The sequence below is a fragment of the Anas acuta genome, chromosome 18 (genome assembly GCF_963932015.1).
Source record: "Anas acuta chromosome 18, bAnaAcu1.1, whole genome shotgun sequence".
Classification (NCBI taxonomy): domain Eukaryota; kingdom Metazoa; phylum Chordata; class Aves; order Anseriformes; family Anatidae; genus Anas; species Anas acuta.
The window spans coordinates 2,035,439-2,057,009 of record NC_088996.1 but is presented as its reverse complement, the minus strand read 5'-3'; the positions used below and the strand labels follow the sequence as shown (position 1 = coordinate 2,057,009).

The 21,571-nt window shown below is 42.9% G+C and overlaps 1 protein-coding gene and 1 long non-coding RNA gene across 8 annotated transcripts in view; one reads left to right on the top strand and one right to left on the bottom strand.

Annotated features, from left to right (window-relative positions):
• Positions 1–21,571, top strand: part of SHISA6 (shisa family member 6) — a 255,547-nt gene that overhangs the window by 80,928 nt on the left and 153,048 nt on the right. The window lies entirely within an intron of this gene.
• LOC137841709 (uncharacterized) lies at positions 237–21,394 on the bottom strand. The gene is made up of 3 exons (XR_011088705.1): positions 17,344–21,394; positions 17,072–17,256; positions 237–1,781 (listed from the first exon to the last, which is right to left on the bottom strand). It is a non-coding gene; the product is annotated as an uncharacterized lncRNA (long non-coding RNA).

The following is a 21,571-nucleotide window of genomic DNA, read 5'->3' as shown; positions in this document are numbered from 1 at the left end:
AATAGGCCTTGTGGCTCACAGGGCAGAAAAGATTGAGTATCACTGATATAATTACAGAAGGGAAAGAAAAGCGGCAGCTTACAAATTGTAGTTAGCCTCTCATTAGTATGGTTGAGTGATGACTGTATAAATGAGTAGGGCTTATTTAACAATAAATGTCATTTTTAAATAGCATATAGAATGATACAGGCAAATGTAATCAGGAAGTACATTACATTAGGAAAAAAAAAACATTTGGGCTGAAAAGAAGGAAAATAAAGGTTTGCTGGTGGCTGCTGTAGGCGAAAGCAGTGTGGAAGCATTTAGAAAGATTTCTGCTATTTGGATTCTAGTGGTATCACTGGCAATCAGGGTGTTTAAATCCCCTAGACAGCGCTGGAATTGCTAGCCTTTAATCCAGTTTGATATAAGGAAAATTATCGGGGCTGCCCTATTTTAGTGGAGGGGAAAGGAAATGTGTAGTATTGATGTTGTAACCACCTTTGAGAATTGCTTTCAAGAAAAAATGGCATGTGAGTGTGAATGGCATAAGAGTGTTACTCTTATGAAGTAACCCTTGTCCCAGGAGAACAAAGATGACCAGTCCTGAGTGCTGCTATGGACTGTTAGCCCAATACTCCTATAAATGTCTTGGAAAATACCTTCTGTATATATAAACTATTCAAGATCAGCCATAAGACAAACCAGTTAGAAAGGCTACCAACAAACTAGGCAGATATCAAGCAGCTATTTTGCCTAATAAAGCCTTTTGGACAATGTAGTTATAGCGTGTTCCAATGGCAATTTCACCTCATTATGGAGCTGATTTATTACCAGCTTCAGCAGACCAAAGGGACTAAATAAGCATCATCCGGATGGGACTGCCAGAGTACCCCTGTGACTAGCCGGATGAGTGATGAGTCTGAGCTGAGGACCTGTGGCAGCAACCACACGACGCACCAGTTCCAGCTGGAATTATGTATCTAGTCCTCCTCCATGGGGCTTTGGCTAATTGACATGAATGAGAGCTAAAGATGACATTAACAATTCCACGAGATGGCTAACAAAGACGTTCCACTTTATAGATTTCTCAGCTCAGTGTCACTTAGCTACGTGACTACCTGCAAAGCTGTACAGATGAAAATCCATCCTGAGTTGTACAGGGGTTGTAACACTCTGCATTAGGCTTTCAGCAGAACCTGCATTACCTGACTGTAGCCATGTGTTTAGTGAAACCTGTGAAAAAAAATCAGTAGTCATGTGCAATTTGGACCGCAGGCAACAGCAGGACCTCATGGCTGGGCGATGCTGCAGAGGAGGATAGGCAGCTACAGAATTATATGCTTGGGGTGAGACAGGCATCCAAAGGCTTTCTGCCCTTCCTACAAGCAGTGTCTCAAGGCAAGACAACCTGCTCCCATGCATCCTGTATGAAAATATGAAAGAACAAAAGAAAACCCTTACACATAGCCCATACCCATCAGACACCATGCTTTGGTGTCTGAGCCACACAAGCCCAACAGCAGAGCACAGCAGGACTTCAGCTCACCTAAAACAGCTTTTGAAGATGTAGTTGTGAAAGTCCATGTATGTACTCATTGGTGCACTCTGTGTGAAGCACACTAGTGGCATGTGCTGGCCTTTATTTTGGATTGCAGGCACAACACAACTTACCATACACACAAAGAGACTCACAGCACTGTTAAAGAAATCATTGTGTCCCCGGAGTTGGTCATGGCTTCACAGGTAGTGTGGGAGGTTCTTCTCCTTTATCTCATCTTCAGAAACGTCAAATACCTAGGCTTAAAGGCAATAAATACAGTTGGGTCAAACCACTAACTTTTCTTAGACATTAGGTAACTCAAAGTGCAAAGAACATCTGGCTGCATTTTGAGAGCACTATTGAAAATTTTACTAGGTGCTTTTTAGTGACTCAGGAGCTGTCAGCATTTCACTTTAATTGAATTTAATGGCTAAATTAACATTATTTCTATTAATATCATAATTCAAAATGAGCAATAAGATGACAGCCAGGATAGTTTAAAAGCCAAGAGGCTTGGAGGGCACTGCTGCATCAGGGTAAGGCAGTCTGGTCACCTGCATTCCCTTCTACTTCCACCTGGAGAAGATGCTGAAATGGGGCTATACAATCAGGCACCCCATTCGATGCCAGCTGCCATCTTCACTGACAATTTAAGCAAAAGTGAGAAGAAGAGAATGAGCAGTAGCCTTAGTGACCTTCTCTTGTAATTGAGATTTTTCTGTTCTTTTATGAAACGGCCAGCCTGGAAACTTGTAATTACTACTAACTTCCCTCAAAATGAAAAGAATTGCCAAACTAAAACCTTAGTCCTGGCAAATGTAATTACTGACTAAAAAAGTCCTAGAGAAGCCAGAATCATGAGGGTATGGGAAGTCCTGTCGTCATCTGAAGACTTCCCTGGTGGTCTTACTTCCTTGATCTCACACAAAGAACCAGATAATTTTCACACTTCCTTTTGATCCCTCAGAGATGGGGAAACTTTCACAACACTTTTATTTTGCAACAGAACAGTCATCCCCGGAACCTAAAGCAATTCTATTTGAGCTCTTCGTTCCCCCTCCCCCAACACCCAGTGTGGAAAAGGCAGGTTACTGCAGGAGGCTGGCAAAGTCCTTTGTTGGACTGGCTGAGCATAAGAAGGGGCAATGAAAGCAGGTAATGGCTAAAAACTTTTATTGCATGTTTAAATGCAAAGGAGAAATATCAGCAACCTTCAGCAGTGCTGGAAATTTGGGTGAACTGTCAAAATTCAGCATGGGAACTCACATGTAGCTGGTTCCTGAAAACAAAATCTGAATCTGGAGTTTCCTTAAAGCCATCTGGATGTGCTCCTTGTTGACAGCAAGGTGCTCCTTGTGGTCAGGGCGTATCACCTCAGCTTTTAAAAGCAGCCATCATCAGACGCTTTCAGTCTCCATTGCAAAACCCAGCAAAGGTGCAGAGAGTCTTGACCATGTCATTTTTTTCACCCCAAAATTGCTGCATTAAAAAAAGTCATGTTCCCAGTTCCTAGCAAGAATGACAGAACTGAGGTAACTCTGAGTTGGGCTCATTTACATGTACATATTCCAATTGAGATTTCATGCGATTGCACAGAACTCTGGACTCATCGTGAGCACAATATAGATGCTATTTCTGATTCTGATTCTGGTTCTGATTCTGTACCTGCTCAGTATGTCATTAAGCTCTCCGTGTATTCATGGTGCCAGGCATGCTTTACTGCATATTGTCCATGGTCTGCACTGAATACAGAAATATCAGTTTCCTTATCACCTTTTCTAAGATGATCAGAGCATATTAATTCTGTCATGGTATTTTTCATTTCATTTTCTTTCACACCATTTTTAAGGGAAGGTGTGGTATTTTTATTACAACCAGGTAGCTCTGCTCAGATTAAAGCCAAAGTGGTCAGTATAGACAATTTACTAATGCTAAATTAGATATTTTTACTCTGAATACTCTCATGTACTCCTGACTCTTTTATCAAATAAGTTATCTTCACCAACTCCTTTCTGTATTCTGTCAAATATTACAGTTCATGAACAAAATACTTCTGCTTGTAGCACTTTATAGCACTTGTATGCACAATCTCACTGCCTTCAGCTGTAGGTATGAGAGCAGAATGTTTCCATAGCTCTGCTCCTGGAATTTCAGGCCCATTTTACAGTTCAGTGGAACACTAAGAAGTAGTAGCAAAGGAATGCCCTATAGTGCCCCTATAGAGCCCCTATAGTGCCCTACCCCACGTGCTCTTCAAACTGCAGGTCTTCAAACCCCTGCTTCAAAATAAAAAACTGAAGTTATTAAAATACAGGCAAACCCTTTCCTTGCTGTTTTTTACTTGGTAAATGATTAAACATCTTTCAAGGGAAATAATAACAATAATAAGTATGAATAAGAAAATTAAGAATGAGACTGAGAATGAGAATAAAAGAAGAAAATCAACCCTGAGGAATGCATTTAACATGGAGAGGTTTGGCCCAATGGATTCAAGTTTTCAAAGTCATTATTAATTGGAAACTGGTTCTAACAATAGAAAATGCTGGGAAAACTTACATTTAGACCTTGACCATCATGACTGGGGAAACAGGCTCAAGTATTCTCATCTAGCACATATGGAAGCATGGGGCTATATGGAGTGGTTTCTCACAAATATTTTGTGCCATGGGTTGAATTTTGCACTGCAGTATTTCTCAGTCCATTATATTATTTGCTCTGAATGGCACTGAATTCTGTTTCTCCACATTTGGCTAATATATACGTGAACTGCATAGATTTCTTGCAAGTAGCAGGGATTTTTGAAGCACATGCAGCCGTAACTTGGCAGTACTGATATACTTTGTAAACTCTTTATCGAGGCCTGGGTGGTTCATTCTTTTGGAGTTGCAATCCTCCAAAAAAAAAAGTTTAAACTGTGACCTGAAAAATACAGCTTAAAAACAAAACAAAACAAAATAAAAACATCCAAGAAGCTGAAACACTAGCCAAATGTGGTCTGGAAGGAGAACCTGAAAACAACCAGTTCTCAGGGTTGTATGAGACAAGGATGTATACAACAAACAAACAAACAAAACCCACAAAACATGAGGTGGTGTAGCTGGTTAATACCGTGTGGTCAAGGCAAGTGGCTCTGTGATGGGTCAAGCAGACCTCTCCCTGCTGGGTACATGCTTGCATGGCGTAGGATTCTTTTTTTTGAGGGGCAGGAGAGGTTGACTGGGTGAATCTTTTGGCGGATCCCTGGCTTGGCTACGTCTGACTGCAGCATTTATTTTTGTGTGGTCACAGTTGTTTGTGGCTCCAGTTGCATACCTGGGCATGGCTGTCTGTACCCTCTGTGATCTTATTTGACAACTTCCTTTAAGCTGGCAGAGACAAGGTAATTAAACCTGAATTCATTGCTAACCTATGTATCAAAATGCTGTCCTTGGATCCAGTTCTACTCCCCGAGGGTTACTTGAGATACTGCTTGAGTAGTCTGAATCATGATCTCGTCAGAGACAATAAGATGCTGAAGACAGTTCTTAAGTGCTCGGTTTAAGCTCCTGTCAGGGAATCCATCCAATGACATAACTAATACATTCTCAATTTCCAGAGGCATCATTTTATTTAGTCTCAGAGTTAGCCTTGCTTCACAGTAATTTGGGGTCAACCCAATGTAAAATTGAGGAAAAACATATAGATGTCAAAATTATAGGATTGCAAAGGAAGTTGACAGTAATGAACAATCCCAGTTAGACCACATCAATTACTCACAAATACAGATGTGCACACACTCACAAAAGGAATACAGCTTTCTGAATAAAACCACAAAGCCAGAAAACACGGGGAAGAAAACCAGTAAAATAGGAACAAGTTCAGAATTTTAAAATTCCAAGTTTTCATTGAAAATACACATTTGGAGGAAAAAAAAATATTTTTCATCTGGATCTAATTTTGCTGTTGGATGAAAAAATGCCTACTCATAGTGTTTCCTATATGATACATTATTTTATTACCCAGGCTACCAGTAAAGCCCTTCTCTAGAGAGGTCCAGCACAGGCTGTTAGTTTACCCCAAATTCTCTCTTCTTGTGCGGACAGGGAGGAAAAGAGCTATCAAAAATACCAACATAGATTCAGTAAGTTTAGCTGTTAATGGTCTTCAAAGATAGACTATAAGTCTTCGACAGATTGGTCTGAAGTCAGTGGAGTGCACTTGACGCAGAACAGATGAGGGGGAAAAGGCTAAGGAAAATCTCTGCTGTGCACCCACATGTGCATCTACTTTGCAATAAGTACTGGGCAATGGGCTACTTAATGGAGGAGTCACACATAAATGAAGATTCATGCCTGCTTTGTGGAGGACAAATGCATTTTTGTCAGCATGGGGTACAGTCCAGCTGATTTTATGTCCCATTCGCTGCTCAGGGAGCTATCCCACTGACCCTATGTGAGTTTCTTTTGGTAAGGATGATTCAAAACCTAAAAAAAAAAAAAAAAAAAAAAAAAGAAATCTACAGGTCATGGCTATACTAGCTTTATTCTTGATGCCTAGTGAGGTTTGCACAGGGAAAGCTGCTGGTAACAGATGCTTCACAGCCATGTCAGGCAAGAATCCATGCAAGTGCAACACCGATGCTGCTCCACCAGTCATGTCCACTAATGACAGTGGCACTTGGCGGTGGAGCACTGTCACGGCCTTGGTGAGGAGACAATTCCACCTCCAGCAATTCCCATTTTGTCCAGTGAAGTGCAAGTGCTAAAGCAAGATTTTGGAGGGTCTGGACTGGAGAAAAAAGTGCCATGTCCCCACCCCATACAGTTAACTGAATGGCGGATCCCTGGCTTGGCTACGTCTGACTGCAGCATTTATTTTTGTGTGGTCGCAGCTGTTTGAGGCTCCAGTTGCATACCTGGGCATGATTTTGACTTACTGTCTTCTCTTAAGTAAGACTTACTGTCTTCTCTTGAAAGGATAGTAAGGGGCAGCTTGAGAATGCTGTAAGGCACCAGGTAGAGTTCTCTGGACCACTCTAATGGTCCTCCAGTATTTTAAGAGAATCAATTTTCAGTTGAAAATCTTAATTAAAATAACAGGAATAAAGCCATGGCTGGGCGTGACTCTCACAGGAGGATATCTCTAGCTGGCACTTCTTTGTGTTCCAGTAGTTCAGCATGAATTGCAAAGCAGCTCATAGCCTCTCCAGAAGGGGAAATATCTCAGGAGACTTCCCATTGCTGTTCTCTGTTTTGGGTGATATCATAGCATGCCAACACAGGAGCAGACAAATTATTGCTGTCATTCCAGTTTGCACAAGAGCAAGAGTTATTTCAGAAAGCTTCTCTCAATTCCAGACTTCCCAGCTGTGCCAGTTTACTGCCTGTGTCAGTGGTCAACAGTGTTCACAGATCAATAGCGGAGTATTTTATCTATTCACAACAGAAAGCTTAGGAGATATTCCTCAAAAGAAACCAGAATGGCTGATCACTGTACTTATTTAAATAAAGCATTGTTTGTAATTATTGTTACCGTAGATTAACGGTACTTCGGTAGGATCTACAGAGTCCAAGTAAGATCAGTGTAGTATGGCTGCAGTAAAAAATAGTTGTCTCCCAAAATACTGACAATTTAAATATAGATGACAAAGTGTTATTACACCCAATTTAAACGTGGCCATCTGAAGCCCTAAGAATCTGAATTGCCAAAAATTAGGCATGTGGTCTAAGTTCAGACATGCCTGTGTCTGATAAATGAGCCTTGGAAGTGCCTATTTCTCTGCACTACAACCAGAGAACCTTAAATTACTGCTTTAGATTGGACTCCTCATTGTCAGAAAGGCAACGTGGGCAGAGAAGTGCTTCCCAGATGGCCCATTTTAGTCACCCACACCTCTGATTCAGACTCAGCTTCTCACCCCATCTCCAGGTCACTAGCTTACTGTCCCAACCTGTAACACTAAATATCCGACAGAGCCCTGAGACATTCAGGGACAAGCTGCACCCGGACGGAACCTCCACAGCCACCAGCTCCTCCCTGGGGCTTCTCGCACATGGACAATGTGACCAGTTACATTTGGACACACTCCCCAGCTGAACCTGACCTCTGATCAGGTCTGCCGAACACAGTGGGATAATTATAACTAATAACAGGACTATAATTATTGTTATTATCATATTACTAGTGTTACTTCTTGTTCCATCATACAATTTTCATCTTATTATTATGCTACTTATGATTTGGTCATTATTCAGATAATAAAGCCAGATGCTCTGACTTGCTTCAGAGCTTCATCCTGCTGGATGTTGTAGTGTCCCCTGTGAAAAGTCAGTCCTCACCCTGAAGCACTTAAAAATCTAATTAGAAAAGACATAGCATTATCTTCATCTATCAGCAGCTTCAGTAGTGAGTCTGTGCTTTTCAGGACGACCAAGGTCACTTTAGTAGACTTGCTGAAGAATTGTTTGGACTCTCTTTAGACTGCCTGTGCCAGTGCCAGCTCCTACATAGCTCTAGAAGCAACCGTATTTCAACCTTGCTTGGCTAATTCATCTCGAACCACATACGTGCAGACCTGCCTCACTTATTTTTTTATGCTATACACAGTATCTCCTCAAGAGATGTATGATTTCACATAGGAAAAAAAAAATTAAAAAATCCCAAGCAGCAAATAAATGGCTTCATCCACTGCTGGGGAAGGAAGGCTGCTGGTGGTACCACGGTTGCTGAGAATGGCTGGAGCATGGGGCGATGCAAAGCCACCCATGGGCATTTCATGTCCAGGTGGAGGCCCATTATGAGCAGTGTCTCTCAAGGGTCTATCTTGGGACTGGTGCTTTTCAATATCTTCATGAATGATATAGACGATGGGGTTGAGTGCACCCTCAGCAAGTTTGCAGATGACACAAAGCTGCTGCGGTTGATACCAAAGAAGGAAGGAATGCCATCCAAAGGGACCTGGACAGGTCAGAGAAGTGGGCCCACATGAACCTAATGAGGTTCAACCAGTCCAAGTTGAACCTCAGTTCAACCAGTGCAACCAGTGCTGCACCTGGGGCCAGACAATCCTGGGTATGAGCACAGGCTGGAAGGAGAACTCACTGAGAGCAGCCCTGCAGAGAAGGACTTGGGGGTTCTAATGGATGAAAGGCTTGACATGATCCAGCAGTGCCTGCAGCCCAGAAGGCCAATGAAAGAAGTGTGACCAGCAGGTTGAGGGAGGTGATTATCCCCCTCTGCTCTGCCCTGGTGAGGGCCCACTTGGAGCCTTGCATCCAGGAGGATGTAAGGCTATTACAGCTGTAAGGCTGTAAGGCACAAGAAGGATGTAGGGCTGTTAGAGCAGGTCCAGAGGAGGGCCACAAAGATGATCAAGGGGCTGGAGCACCTATCCTATGAAGAAAGGCTCGGGGGTGTTCAGCATGAAGAAGAGAAGGCTCCAGCGTGTCCTCATCGCAGTCTTTCAACACTTAGAGGGGAATTATAAAAAGGATGGAGGAGGACTCTCTACTTGGGTTGATAACAATATGGCAAAGGAGAGTGGTCTTAAACTAAAAGAGGACAGATATAGATTAGATTTTAGGAAGAAACTCTTCACTGTAAGGGTGGTGAGGCACTGGAACACGTTGCCCAGAGAAGTTGTGGATTCCCATCCCTGGAGGTGTTCAAGGCCAGGCTGGATGGGGCCTTGGCCAACCTGATCTAGTGGGTGGCCTGTGACAGGGGTTTGGAACTGGGTGATCTTTAACGTCCCTTCTAACCCGAACCATGCTATGATTCTATGATCCCTCCCAGCAAGAGTTCCCCCTGCAATGAAGATGCAGAAAACTCCTAGGCCCCCTTTTTCATTTCTCCACATCTAGATTTAATAAATCCAATGTGGCTAGAACACCAAAATTAGAGCCTTTGTTTATTTTGCTGTTTTCCATCTTTTCAAAAAGGTCAAATGTTTAAAATGATGTATGAGCCATGAGCTACAATGCTTATTTATGGTTCTTGCAATGCTTTCCCCAGAACTGGGAAACAGTGGACATTCGCAATCAATTAGACTTCTCTGAACAGCCCTGTCCCTGGTTTCATTAGGAGGTTGTCACAAAGTTATTTCAAAACCTTGCTCAAGTAAATTGGCTGCAAGCAGAGACTGCTCAGTCTGCTGCTGCCTGACACTCAGCTCCAAGGAGCAAAGCTACAGAAAGGATTTGTTTCACCTCAATATTAAATTGTGACATGCAGTAAGACTGCTAAAACACCATCTATGAGAAATCTGTGATTACTACTGAAAGTATCACATGTAAATGCCTGCTGCATGGCTTTGCAATGTGAGGACCTGATGGAGAACTGTAAAAAGGGTATCGTTCAGTTGTAATGTCACTTACAGCTTACCTTTTGGGACAAAATATGCTGATCTGGCAATATTGATATTCCAGCACGTCACTCTGGTGTGAGATTCTGTTAACCCTATTCCTGATTTTTTCCCACTGAGGTCAGCAATACCATTGCAACTAGTTTCAGTGAGAGAAGAATTAGGCTGAAGTTTTCAAACATTCCAGCTAATTCTAAATCCCAACCCTTTTGGAGGACAACCAGTGTATAGAGAAGCTGTTTGCATTCTAATGAAACACAGAATGAATTAGGGCTCCCTGAAATCCATATACATTCTAAAATTCTGCCCCTTCCTATTGCAGCAGAATCCCTTAGAGAGTGACAAAATTTTTAACCAGTTAAGCAAAAAATAAATAATGAATGAAGAAAATAATGAATAAAAAAAAATAGCTGAAACAGAAATTTTGAGGATTTAAAAAACATCCATATATTTAAAGGTTGTTTGTTTCTTTTTGAATGAACTTAAAGTGTATTATGAAATGCATTTGGTATGTGTATGCTGAGATACATGTACACTTTTTAAATTTTGATCAAAGTAACCTCCTCAAAATATTCTACAAGTGCTTTAAAATGTCAGTCAACTAGGTTAGAAACTTGGTCCTTCAAAAATGAAAATTCAGAAAATTTTGTTGGCCTGTAGCTCCAAAGGCCAACAGCGATATCCTGAGAACAGCTGCCAGCTGCCAGGTTTGCTATCTGGGTCATCCATCTGCAGTGACACATTTCAGAATGTCAGCTTTTTGACATTGTTGGTAAAACCCTGAGAGGAGTTTGAGCACATCTCTGCAGTCCAGGTTCCAATCCATCTCGGAGCATGATGGGGATTAGGTGCTCCTGGGACAGGTGTAGATGGACAATCAGAACCCACTACCAAGAGATACTTCTTCATAAACCCCTACCTTTCCCTTTGCTGTGGAAAGTCATTCCTCTTTTGATTGCTGGGGTAGCAGTGAATGTCCATCAACTGTTCTTAATTTGATACTAAATCTTGCTCTTCTCTAAATTCCTTCTTGCAAAGAGGGCATTTCATGTAATCATTCTGGCAGTTCTCCAAAATTCATTTTCCTGTATTTCAGGGAGGGGGAAAAAAACTAACAAACAAACAAACTAAAAAAAAAAATAAAAATTTGGTGGGGACTTGATAAGAAGACAGGAACCAGACTGTTACTTGGTTTCTTGGTTTCCCTTTGCAGTCAGAGGAAGAATGTTCATTTCTCCTGCCTCAGGACTATTATTTTAACAATGAAAATTTTAGCTGATGAAAATTGAAATGGCCCTTCTATGTGAAAACTCCATTTTTTCTTATGTAGGGAAAACACATCTGAATTGATCATACTGAGAAATCTTTAGCTTCCTATGGAGAGATGCAGGCCAGCTGAGTCAGAATTCCTACAGGTTTTCAAGTTTCTCCATTCAGCATTTCCAGAGGAGCAGATTACCTAATTCTGCCCCTCCTTCAGACATGGATCTGGCACAGGCCACTGCCCTCCCATTATGCCAGTTCTGACTGTCCTACATGGAAGCGAACAGATTCTTGGAAGCAAGCAAGGTTGCAGAGCTTGTCAGTGGGTGATGCTCTTCAAACTCCTTTCCCTAGAGTTTCTGTAAGTGCCTCCTTGCCCAGGCCTGGGAAGATGGAGCAGCCAAGACCGTGATATTTGCCTGTTCTACAGCTGTTCAAAAGCCCCAGCCTTACTGAAGTTTGAGGGTTGGCTTAGGATGGTACACAGGCAGATGTGAAAGATCAAGTTACCGAGTCACAAAGAGGGAATCTTCTTCCCCTAAAATTAGGGGAAGATTTGCCAGTAACTCCATCTGTACTCCGTCTGTCTTCCAGGCGATCTTCTGGATTCTCCTAGAGAGGTTTTAGAGAATATGGCCCATGAAGTGAAGTCGTCTTTGTAAGAGAAGTCAGGGCATGCCAAGAAGTGTTTGCTGCTTGACATTTGCTCCTTATTTCTCCATTCACTTTAGCACTCAAGGAAGTGAGGTCGTCTCACTTAACCTGTGCCATCCAGAAGTCACACAGACTCCTCACTAGTCACTGCAAGTAAACTGCCTCAAATAACTGTACAAAATGCACAGAGTGAACTGTTTGCAGGAATCTCAGGGCACAACTGTGGCAGCAGACGTACAATAAATGTCTCTTCATGTCCCAGTCAGACCTGCCATGAAACTTGAAGGAGGGATGGTAAGTTTTGGCGTTCCCTAGGTGCATTATGTACTGTATGCATGGCTGGAGCCTCAAAACTCAATCAGTGTGTTCCTACCAAATGTGTTCCTGTAACACTGCTCATGAAAGTGCCCTGCTTTCTTATTTTGAAATTGTTTCTCTGGCCCCACTTTCACACCAAAATACCTGCTGGTCCTACTCAGAATCAAATGTCCTGAAATGCCCTGTCCTCACGTCCTTGTCTTCCTGCAGGTATGTAGGCTATGTCCAGATAAAGCTGCTCAGAGCTGGAGGGCAGTGACCGGTTACTAGCTTATCCACTGTTCTCTACTTGCTATAGGCAAATGTTGCTTGTTGGACTTCAGAAAAAGTCTGCTTGTGCCAGACATTCTCAGTCTCACCACAGACCTGCATGTTGCCTGTTGTACAACCCAGGAGAGGGAATGGGTCTGGCTGGCTGGGACAGAGCCCCTGATGGGAATGTACCTGGAGGCTCCCACATTACAGTTAGCAATCAAAGTGGAGGATGGACTTGTAGCAGCAGAACTAGCTAACAAAGTGGTATTTGCCAGGGTAACTAGATAGGTGGATGGATGGAGGGATGAACCAGCATCCCATCTCCCTGTAAACTTCCGTATGTCTGCTGTGCTTGCTGATGGGAACACAAGGCACAGCAAATATCCCTTGTCCAGATCTAAGAAAGGAGATGATGTACTCAGCTCCTACAGATTTCACAGGACCAGGAGCCTCAAAGGCTCTGTAAGTTACAGAATCTGCACTTTGTGGCAGCTTTTGCTGCAGGAGATCTTTTATGCAACCCAATGGCATGTGAGTCTCAGATGCTGCAGTGAGCAGAAGCTCCTTCAGCAGGTCCACATGAAACAACAAATGAGATCTCCTTGGATTTTCTTTCTCTACCAGTATGGCCACAAGCACCCATTTTCTGCATTTCCCAGGGTTACCAAGAGTATTCAGTAACACACTGGCAGCACTGAAACTGTCTATACCTTCTCTTTTAGTTTCTTGTCTTTCACTTAGGGTGAATGCCTCAGTGAAAGTGCCCCAGATCCAATAGAGTCATGTGGCTCAGGCTTTTTTTGCTGTTATTGCTGCTTTCAAGTGGAAAATTGATATAATAGCAGTTCTTTCTCAACACACAGCAGTCTGCACATTTGTACAATGTTCTTTGAGGACGATCAGCATCCACTGGCATAGAAAAGTGACAGATGCTGTCTGCAAATAATGAGCTGAAGCCGTTTCCTTTAGAAGGGAACTTAAGCAAAGTCCCTTTGAGTCTGAAAAGCCAGTGAGGTTCCAATGTGGCATCAGAAGCTGCTCGTAAGCCTCTGCCGGAACGGACATATTCTGTTAGCTCATATGGCATAATTATGTTTAACTGTTTCTCTTATACAGACTCCTCTGGAGAGAGGAAACAACCAATTACTTATTTACTGAGTATTTTCTACCAGGGACAAGCATGAGAAAGAATGGAGCTTATGGCTTCTTATTTTGATCCCTGCAGTGATCCAGATATCATCTGCATGAGTTACAGTGTCAAGGTGCAGCTGTACGATGCCTAACCACGTGGTACATTTATTACGTGCCTTTGTGATCCTCATCTTTGCTCTTTCCATCTCACACGAAAATCATTTTAATCATCTAGGCCATTAAGGAGTCTCACACTTGTGACACTGAAAGAAGACCACAGAGATATTCCCTCCTGAGACATTGATTCTGTCTCTGCTTAGTGTTTTCCTCTAATGCAAACACTGCCATGTGCCAGGGGCAGCTTTTCCAGATGTAGCAGTATCAGGTGTTGGAAGTCATCCCATTACTTCCTAGTGCTACAAGGAGTAAGTCCAAATTACTCAAAAAAACGAAGGACTCAAAGCTTCACAGACAGACATTTTCAAAACGTGTTAGTGAAACAGATGCACAGATTTCCTTTAAGTCTGAAAATCCACTTTCTTTCGATCATAAAGCACACATTTCAGAATTTCATAATTTGTGGTATTGCCATAGTCCCGAATCCTGATAGCAGAATCAGATATTTTGCTCTGTGAGTCTTTAGCTCTTGAGGTCTCAGAAAGAGATAGACAGTACTTGTAGTATCAAGCGCTTTCCGTGTTTATGTAAATAACTGAAATTACCAAAAGTTACCAAATGCCTGGGGTTTCTTCACAGCAAAGCTAGCTCTTGATTTGCTATCAGTCTCATTAGAGGGTTTGGAAAAATCTATAAGAATTGATTTTCTTCTAGCATGACCTGTTCTCATGAGCTCCTTTACTAGTGGAAGTCCAAGCAAATCCAAAGTATGAAGCTGTACTTTACCACACATTAGATGGTATGAATAATGGAAGCTGCATTGCACAGCACGTTAAATCAGCACACAAACATATCAAAATAATGAGATATCCTTTAAGGAAGGAATTAGAGCTAAGCCACAATCTCAGTCTTAATTCTCATTTTCTAATGTATAGAATCATAGATTTTAGGTTGGAAAAGATCATCAAGTCCAACTGTTAACTTTTTATTTCTAAAAGTATAATTTCCAAAACTTCCTGTGGTATTTCTCCCAGGATTCATCTTGTGGCATTTCTCCCTGGATTCATTTTACCTCTTTACCTTTCATCTCTCTACGCTTTTCTTTCTGAGCATTTATCGATGAAAAACATGTGGCCTCATTTAGAAATGTGTAATGTTATGGTAAATTAATCAATACCAACATTGTTCATAGATTCTATAGATAAAACAATTTTTTTTTTTTTTAAAAAAAAGGAATCGTGTATTCTCTTAGAATAGTAATTCCCTCTGCACTACAGCTCAGTAGATGACCTGATCCTACAGACAGCAATAGCAGTGGGTTTGAGCAGTTGTAAAGAGCAAGTACTTTTGATCTGTGAATGAATGCAGAGGTGTGTAAGGCACTAGCAAACTACAGAACTGCCCTTCCTGTCTGCTGCCTCTCCTGGCTTCCCCCTTCTCCTGAAATCCCCAATGTCTGCTGCAGAATCCATCTGTAGCACTGAGACTGGTCACTGATAAATGACAAATCAAATGAGAGCTCTGCTCACAGAACATTGTATTAACATGAGCTGCAGTCTGGTTGCATTTAAAATCTTCCAGCTCTGGACCTGAATGCTGAACATCCTTTTTATTCAGATTTGGGTGGTTGTTTTTTGTTAGTTTGAGTTCTGCATTGTTCAATGAACTGTACCCTGTGAGTCGGAAAACCCTGTCATAAAAAGGATAATCATAAAGTGATAGGAAAGGACAATAATACTGCAGAGCCTAAAAGGAAAAATATCCCCACTCCCAGACAGACACACCAGGTAAAATTCATCTTGCTGCCCCAGCTGTTGGGTAGTTAGTTGCTTGAGCTGGGTAGGCAGCCTGTATGGTTGATGGGGAAAAATGAGCACTTCCGAGAAAAAAATAATGCCATCCTGGGTCTAGCATTGCTGAGGTGAAAACACTGTCTCATTCAATAGAGAGGCAGCTGTGAGCACTAAGGAATTGGCAAGTAAATACAAAAGAAAAAAAAAAAAAAAAAAAAAAAAAAAGGAAAGAAATGACCATAACAAGGTGAGGTTTCACCTGGCATCACATAGAAGTGCTGGAATGGAGACAGACTCCAGGTCTTGAGAACAGCATCCAGCTCCTTAAATATAAAGCTATTTTCCTCTCCCTGCAATCTCTGTTATTATCCTCCTTCATTTTTTTGTCACAAATGAAAAAGATATCTCATAGCCACAGCTAACCCTAAAACCACAAGGACAGAGAAGGGCATACAAGAAAAGGGTATTTTGTGCCCACAGAGTCAGACAATGCCTTCCAGAGCAGCTGTGTGGAGTCTGTAGGACCTGGACACACAGGTCATACGTTTTCCCTAGAAGAAAACCATATGAACCCATTTGAGAATAGAATCAGGCTGATGCAGAGCCAGGAGCCTGTTCAACATTTATTTTGGTGGTAGAAAGGAGCAGAAACTTTGGTTAAGGTTTCGAGGAGGTCAGCAGGGCATGGGTAACCAGCTACAAGGCACCCTTGCAGGCAGACAGCCAGATCAAAATCCTGGAGGAGAATTCTGCTGCTGCAGATGGAAGGTCAAAGGAGGAGCTGCAGAAGCCTGTGGAGCTCTGAGAAAAGGCTCTGAGGACATGGCAGGGGATGAGGGCTTAGCCACAGCCTTTGGCATGGAGAATGTGACACAGTGCATTGTCTTGTTTTGTTGTTATCTCTATTTTTATGTTTCTAAAGAAAAGCTCGGGGACCAGGCAGCAGCAGTGTTGTCACGGGAAGCATGACTTTCCTTCTCCATCTCTGCACAGTTTCACAGATGTATGAGCAAAAGGGAACCTTGGGAAGGTGCTTCCCATGGGAAAAGCTGGTGAGCCCCCTCTGGGGGCTGGCTCTCCCTGCACTGCCCTTCCTCCTTGGGGCTGTGGCACTGAGAGAGAGGGGCTTGGTGCTTTCAGCCACCAGCAGGCCGAGGACCTCCTTTCTGGTGGGTCTCCAAGTGGACATATCCTGCTGCTGCCCCCCATCCCTCCTCCCCCCATTAAGGTGCCTCTCAGACTCTTAAATCGGTTCCCAGAGGACCATCCGTGCTCAGGGACAATTTGAGGTCACCGCCTCCGTCTGCAAAGATCTGGCTTCCAGATTTGGGGAGGTGGATGGGTCACAGGCCCGGGAGTATCCCCAGGGGCTCCTGGAGCAGGGAAGGCAGCTGGCGAGCTGGCAGTGAGCACCTAATGTGCAAACCCGAGGGCATTTGTGCTGAGACAAAAAACAGCATGAAGAGGCAGAGAAAATGGTGAGGGTTACATTGCCCAGCACCCCCAGCTCTCCAGCCAGCGCCCCTGCCCACACCGGCCTCAGCATTGCTCCGTGCCCACACGCTGCAGCCAGCCCCGTGCTGCTGCCTTCCCTGCCTGCAGCGCTTGCCCTGCCTGTGCAGAGGCCTCGTTCTGCCTAATTGCACGGAGAAGAACGAACGTGAAATGCTGTCTTACCTTGCGCACCACCTGCTTTGTTAGTCGTGCAGCAGAGCCCGAGGGAAGCAGAGGGTTTGGATGTTTGGGCCCTTCGGGCAGCTCTGGCGTCCTGATGCTCCCTGCAGCACTGCCACAGCTTCTCTGCCTCTGTGCAGCAGGTTTCAGGCACACAGCAAATGCGTTTGCTGGACAGAGTCCACCATCTAGAAAACACAGTCACCGTGAGCAACATCGGAGCAGCACAGGTGATGCTAGGACAAGCAGGGTTTCTCCCTAGGCATAAAACCCACCCGATCCAGGCTCCTTTGCTTGCTCCTCATTATCTTGTGTCTGACTGCAGCAGAGCCCTTGTAAGACTGCTGCCAGAACAGCTGGTTGCCAGCGATGTACGGAGTGATCGATATGTTTGGCTTTTCATGTTCATCCATCGTGTGAATCTGCTTTCATGCTTTCATTATGTGAACGAGGATTGAAGGCAGCTCTGAACTTTGCTCTCGTGCCATTTACTGCCTTTGGCCTGAATGCAGAGTCCACACAGCTTCCTGCTGCTCACCTGGCTCTCTACAAAGCAGGGTTAATTACTCCTACTCCTCCCCATCACCAAAAAATAAATAAAAGTGCCGGTTTTAGAATCTGAGAAATCTGCCCAGTGCAGCCGGGCAATCTCCTCCACAGACAGACAAGGCTCTGGAGTGAAAGCCAGAGGAAAAACAGAGCTCCCAGTTTGTTTACTACCTCCTGGCACACATCCATGCCCAGCTTTTTTTATACCACTTCCCCGGCTTTGCAGCCTGAAGAACAAGACGCAGCTTTGCCCTAGCTATCAACACACCGGTGGCTACCAGCAGCATTTCTTGCTGCTCCAGCAACAGCGTACCCAGGACCCTGCTGTGCTGAGATTTGTATCTGCATGTGTGCAGCTCATGGCTGTAAAGACAATTTGCAATCTGTAAATACAGCAGTGTGTATGTGTGTGTGTGTGTGTGTTTGTGGTGGGGTGGCTCAGAGACTTTATTTAATCCACGCAGCATTGCAAAAAGCGCTTTTATGGGTTTCTGAGCTATCATGGGGAGGAAAGCTGATGGCAGAGGGATATTTCTGAGCAGGGAAATCTGTGGAGGTTTCTGGATAATGGAAGGAGAGAAAGGCTGTTCTGGGGGTACTGATGGACAAGGACCAGTTTTCCTAGATGTAGCCCAAGGACCAGAGCAAGCAGTGCTTTAGAAAAAGCCTTCAATCCCTGGGATGAGTAATTTTTCTTTAACCCTTTTCTCTTTTTGGCAGAAGGGAAAATACAATCCTAATGCTTTTTAACACTAGAATGCTGTTCTAAAAGGGTTTTAGGAACAATTAAAACAAACAAACAGACATAAAACAAAACAAAACAAAACAAAAACTCCCAAATGTAAAGCCAGTTTCATTAAGGACCTGACTCTAGCCTTTCCCCAGAACAGGCAGTCTTGGGTACTGGTCCTGCTAGAAGTGTAACCTCCATCTAGCCACTGGTCAAGTTTTCCAGGCTTTCCACCATGTCCCCTTCAAACTGTCACCCAAAGGGTTTTTCCTGCTTTGAAGAAGCCTGCTTTCCCTTTGGAAGCATTAGAGGAATAATGGGGCTCCCACCTCTCCACCCTCCTCTCCACCTTCCTCTCTTTTGGTTCTCAGGGCTGCCCAGATGTCCATGCTGCCTGTGATGGTGCAGAAAGGGTCAGTGCCATCGGGTGACAGTCCCAAATGGCAAATGGTCCTCACTTCTGTGCCACATTCCCCAAATGGGAATGAGAAGTAGTAGAGGGAGTTTTTTTTGTACTACTCACATTAATTATTCCAAGTCAAGATGGCAAAGACACAGCATTTTATGGTGGACTTTTTAATTGGGTTGTGATTGAGGTTAACAACGTAACATTCAAATCAGTTACCATAATAAACAAAATAAAGAGTCAGGGGGCTGGAAGGAAACAAAGCTAATTAAAATAATCAGCTTGACTTTGATGGGAACTGGCCTGGATCCTGCAGCACGTGTCAAGGCTCAATGCTGTAAGCACCATCCACAGCCTGGCCGTGGGTGTGTGTTGCATTAGCAGGAACAGTGACAGAGCCAAAGCGCAGGAAGGCACATTCACGTGTCAGCTTGCTTCTTGCACTGTTTTCATTCCTTTGCATTTCTTTCTTTACCAGGAACAAGGAAAAAATAACCCCGAAGCTCTTTTCAAAGAGTCTCAGACAGCATCTAAGTGATGTATCTGCTGTCTTGTAAGAGCAGCCTCCTAGCCAAGTTAGGTGGTCAAGTATGGCCAAAGACCATGCACCTGTTGCCCTCCAGAGCATCTTTGCAGTGACTTGGAGGTGACCCAGAGTGAAACTGCACATGGAATGGCCCATGGACATCTGCCTTCATCCATCCTGCCTGGCCTTGAAATCACAGAATCACAGAATGGCTCGGGTTGGAAGGGACCTCAAAGATCATCCAGTTCCAACCCCCTGCCACAGGCAGGGATGCCACCCACTAGATCAGGTTGGCCAAGGCCTTGTCCAACCTCATCTTGAACACCTCCAGGGATGGGGCATCCACAACTTCTCTGGGCAACCTGTTCCAGTGCCTCACCACCCTCTGAGTGAAGAATTTCTGCCTAACCTCTAATCTAAATCTCGCCTCTTTTAGTTTAAAAGCATTCCCCCTTGTCCTGTCATTGTCTGATGGAGCAAAAAGTTGCTCTCTATCTTTTTTATAAGCTCCCTCCTGCCCAACAGCAGCTGTAACATCCACCGAGGCCTTGGTAGTGTGCCTCGCCTTGACACCCATTATGAGGGCAATGTGGAGTTCTTTTTGACTAAGAACTAGTCAAAAAACATTAACATATTTATTAGTAATGCCCTAATTTGAAGGGATACTGAGTTCTCTTAGGTGTGAGTAGTTCTTAATTATAATGCAACAGGAAAATACATTAGGGAATAGAATCAAACTTTCAATTAATGTCATTTTTATCCAGGAACACTAGTTGAGTTTTTTTTTTTCTCTTTTTTTGATCTCTTTTTTTTTCTTTTTTTTTTTTTTTTCCTGTAACAAGGATGTGAAAACATTTGCTAATTTCCAGCTATTATAGTAACTTCTATGAAATAATGTGATCTCCTATTTGCTTATAAGAAAACATTTTCTGTATTCACTCTGACTCTGAGCTGCTCTATGTGTATCAGTAAATTGAGATAGACTGCCTGCACATGTAAAGAGGAGTCTTTTCTTATGCAGAATAGCAACACATTTTACCAGTCCCATGGTGAACATCTAGCATTATTTCTGGGGTTTATTTAACGTAGTCGCTAATATCAGAGTGTGCATGAGTCTTAGCATTATGGCTGAGCAAAAAGCCAAGTGTTGTCTCTTGCTGACTGTTACACAAATATTTTGTTCAGTCTTCTTTGAAATGCTCACCTCACTTCTTGTTCCAAATATTTTACTTTCAATTTCATTTTCAGTCTCAAAGCAAAAAGTCCTTGAAATAAAAGAGTCTTTCAGGTGCCAGGCATGAATTGCGTATCATTGAAAATTAATTGAATCATCCACTTCCAGACTCACTTGGTGGTGGGCTTGGTTTTCTTTGTGATCTGTGAACATTTTGTTCAGTTTTGAAGTGTGTTTCTGCTCTGTTGCTTATATATCTAAGAGGACCATCCACTTCTATCCCTAACCTACATGCAATAGGAAACCTGATCTTTAGCTGCAAACAACCAACCCAGTGATGTTCTGTGTCTTTGTGCAAGCTCTGAATTGATGTCTTTTGATATAGATCAGGTAGATCAGCTTAATCTCACATCTCCAGTGTTAGCTTCTAGCTCTTCTGATGTGCTTCTCATGTAGCTATCTCAGTGGCCATTGACAGATGTCACAGGGAGGGTGCCCACTTGCTGGGAGTTCTCACCAGTCTCATGGAGTGGATATTTAAACCCTGTAGAAAGGATTGAAAAAGGATCTTAGGATCACTCTCTGCTCATGATTCTCCCATTGAATGAAAGAGCTGTGTTGAAGTTGTCCAAAATGATTTTGAAGAGGTAGGAAAACTGCATTGTGCAAACCTATTTTAATAGAGAGAAATGGCAGTGGTCAGGAAAAACAGTCTGATAGACTGGGGTTAGGTAGAAGAACAGTAAGAAAAATATTTCATTTTGTCAGTTTTGAAAAACGATCAAATTTTTCATTTGAAATGTTTCAATCCTAGGTTAGTTTCAGTCTTCTGAAGAGAAAAATCCATAAGAGTTTCATTTGACCATAGCCATTTTTAATGTTTTTTATTTGTTTGTTTGTTCCTGATGGAAAATAAATAAATAAATAAATAAAATGACTGCAAACTAGTTTTCCTGATGATTTTTTCCTAAATTTCTCCAGTGATAAAAAAAAAAAATAAAATCCACTGTTCAAAAATCCCTCTTCTTTAGACCCATTATTTTGGTGAGGAGGGTTGCCAGAGGTCATGTGATAAATGGGAAGAGAGTATGAATTTGAGGCAGCATCCCTGAAGGAAA